We start from the raw sequence: 3,554 nt of genomic DNA, 5'->3' as shown, positions 1-3,554 counted from the left end.
TCTTTTCTTCATTGCTGCGTGCTTATTTTTATTAATCGTTTTTCCGTATAAATTTTGTTACCTTGCAAGATGCTTCTTTTTATACATGTACAAAATTCTCGGTGTATCTTGCATGGAAAGAACTTAAAAGTATTTTATTAAATACATAAATAACCTTTTCATAACAAATTGATAAAATGCAAAACCATGAAGCCAAAATTCCTTCAACAAATTTCATCTTTAAAAACACCAATAATTTCTACTAAATTTCCAAACCAAATCAAACAAATGGGTAAAGAAGAAGCATTAACCCAAAGCATTTTAAAGAAAATAATAATCACCTACACATATGTCACAATTTGGATCTTCTTAAGCTTCACTGTTATCATTTACAACAAATACATCCTAGACCAAAAGATGTACAATTGGCCTTACCCAATCTCACTCACCATGATCCACATGGCCTTTTGTTCTTCATTAGCTTACGTTCTTATTGATATCCTTGAATTCGTCGAGCCAGTTCAAATGACTCGAAACGTTTACATATACTCAGTTGTCCCCATCGGGTTTCTGTATTCTCTAAGCCTTTGGCTTTCGAATTCAGCGTACGTTTATCTCTCAGTTTCGTTTATTCAAATGCTCAAAGCCTTGATGCCCGTCGCAGTGTATTCGATAGGGATTTTATTTAAAAAAGAAGATTTTAAAACAAAGACAATGAGTAATATGCTTGTGGTCTCGTTTGGTGTCGCGATAGCGGCTTATGGTGAAGCGAGATTTGATCCGTTTGGTGTGGTTTTACAATTGGGTGCGGTCGGGTTTGAAGCGACCCGATTGGTTTTGATTCAGATTCTTTTAACTTCAAAGGGGATCACGTTCAACCCGATCGCCTCACTTTACTATGTCGCCCCGTGTTGCTTGCTTTTCTTGTCGATTCCGTGGATGATTATGGAATTTCCTAAGTTAAGGGATTCTTCAAGCTTTCGATTCGATTTTTTTATATTTGGGACGAATGCATTATGTGCATTCGGGTTGAATCTTGCGGTGTTCATGTTGGTTGGGAAAACTTCCACTTTAACTATGAATGTGGCGGGTGTTGTGAAAGATTGGTTGTTGATAGCGTTTTCGTGGTCAGTGATAAAAGATTCGGTGACACAGATTAACTTGTTTGGGTATGTGATTGCGTTTTTAGGCGTTGGTTATTATAATCATGAAAAGTTACAAGCGCTTAAGGCGAAAGAAGCGGAAAACAAGGTCGCACCGGCTGGTGATGAATCGGGGATTTTATTGGAGGAACAAGAAGGCGAAAATCGACCGGATAGTTGATGGTTTAGATTTAAGGTTGTTAATTATGTCGTTTGTATGTTTGTTTGTGGTTTTATGTTAATCTTCTGGTAGTTGGTATTGTTGATTTGGTGTAATAAGTTGTTTTAAGTCTGCTTGGATTGTAAAGCTCACGCGGTTTTTCGAGCTTGTGCCACTTATTTTTATCTTTTTTTTATTTGTATACATTCACATGATTTAACATGAAGTTGAATGAACGTGAAGTCAATGAAAAGTATTCCATAGCGTGACAATAACTCATATTAACAATATGACCAATGACGGTTCTAACTCTTAGGTGGTGTTTGTTTTTTGTCTGAAAATTTTTCTAGTCTTTTATGTCTGCACCGCGCAAACCACACGCAGACCTTTAGGCTTGCAAACTGTTTGTTTTTCTGAAGACATCTCATTAATAAACGTCTTCGCACCCTCTTATCCTAGAAGACATGGACCTTCCTCTTTTCAAGTCTTCTGCATCTTCTATCTCATTCGAAACCCTAGCCCCCCTTTCATTCTACCATCTCCTCCCCTTCATCTCCTCCCCTACCATCTCCTCCACAGCCGGCGAGCACCACCGCGACCTCCACTGCCGGCGAGCACCACCTGCGACCTCCACTGGCGAGCACCACCGGCGAGCACCACCTCCCTCGGCCCAGTAACCTCCTACATCCTCCACCTTCTTTGTCAAGGTAAGCTTCTTGAATATTGATTACTAGATTTTATCCCCGTATTACGGGGGTTGTTTTACATTATTCGTTTATAATATTTATATATGTATATTTGAATTTTAATTTTATTTATTGTAAGAAAGTTAATAATTAATATACTTAAGGTTTGGTGATACCCATTATCCGTTCATTTTCTTTATTATAAAATTGTTTCTTAGTTATAAATAATATCTTTTTTTTAAATAAAATAGGATATTAATTTTTAGTATATCCCTATTTTATGGGATTTTCATATCAAATATTTTATGAGATTAATTTTAAATATAATGAGATGTTATAATCCATTTAAGAGCTATCTGGGTTTAGTGAGACTTTACCCGTGAATTCGGGTCAACTGCGTGAGAAACCTTCATTTGCAAGTAAAGCCATCTGATGGCTTGAGAGAATGGTTGTTTTATATTTTTTGTTTTTTAATATTTATTTTTTGGATTTTAATTTTCTTTATTGTAAGAAAATTAATAATATACTTAGGGTTTGATGATGAAAGGGTTTCATAAATAAATGATATGTTATAACCCGTTTAAAAGCTATCTGGATTTGGTGACCCATGACCCGCTTATGTTTTTTACTATAAAATTGTTTATTAATTATAAATAATATTTTTTTTTAAATTGGATATTAAATTTTAGTATATCCCTATTTTATAGGATTTTCATATCAAATAATTGGTAAGATTAATTTTAATTTAATGAGATGTTATAACCCGTTTAAGAGCTATGTGGTTTTGGTAAGACCCATACCAATGAATTTGGGTTAAATCAATGAGAGGTCTACATTTAAAAATCAAGCAATCTGGTGGTTCCATAAAAGAGTGGAGCGACCACATCATTTCACATAGGATTTTAGGGGTTTCATTTATATATATTATAGATGTTTTGGTTTGATTTCTTGTATTAGATTTGTACATTAAAACAATTATTGTTTTCTATCTTAGGATTAACTTATTAATCTTGTTAGATAGATACTTAGGTTTAGGTTTTGTTGTTGATTAATGTTAACTGAACACTTGAATATTGGTTATGTTTTGGTTTGATTTCTTATATTAGGTTTGTACATTGAAATACTTATTGTTTTATTTTTAGGTTTAACTTATGAATCTTATTAGATAGATACTAAAGTTTAGGTTTTGTTGTTGATTAATGTTATTTGATCACTTAAATATTGATTATGTTTTGGTTTGATTTCTTATATTAGGTTTGTACATTGAAACAATTATATATTGTTTTCTATCTTAGGATTAACTTATGAATCTTGTTAGATAGATACTTAGGTTTAGCTTTGTTGTTGATTAATGTTAATTGACCACTTGAATATTGATTATGTTTTGGTTTGATTTCTTAGATTAAGTTTGTACATTGAAACAATTCTTGTTTTCTATCTTAGGTTTAACTTATGAATCTTGTTAGATAGATACTTAGGTTTAGGTTTTGGTTTTGAATATTGATTAAGTTTAGGTTTGGTTGTTATTTAATAGAAATGGGAGAGAAACAATAATGGTCAAATGAGCATCAAAATGCTTATTAGAGA

General features: G+C 33.0%; 1 pseudogene; it reads left to right on the top strand.

Moving 5' to 3' along the window:
• The first annotated feature begins 255 nt into the window (after positions 1-255).
• Positions 256-1,302, top strand: LOC143604795 (putative sugar phosphate/phosphate translocator At2g25520 pseudogene; annotated as a pseudogene).
• Positions 1,303-3,554: the final 2,252 nt, after the last annotated feature.

Source organism: Bidens hawaiensis, unplaced genomic scaffold (assembly GCF_021521415.1).
Source record: "Bidens hawaiensis isolate Kalapana, Puna unplaced genomic scaffold, B.hawaiensis_p1.1 tig00066713_1, whole genome shotgun sequence".
Classification (NCBI taxonomy): Eukaryota; Viridiplantae; Streptophyta; class Magnoliopsida; order Asterales; family Asteraceae; genus Bidens; species Bidens hawaiensis.
Note: the sequence above shows the minus strand (reverse complement) of the source record. Positions and strands in the feature narration are given on the sequence as shown.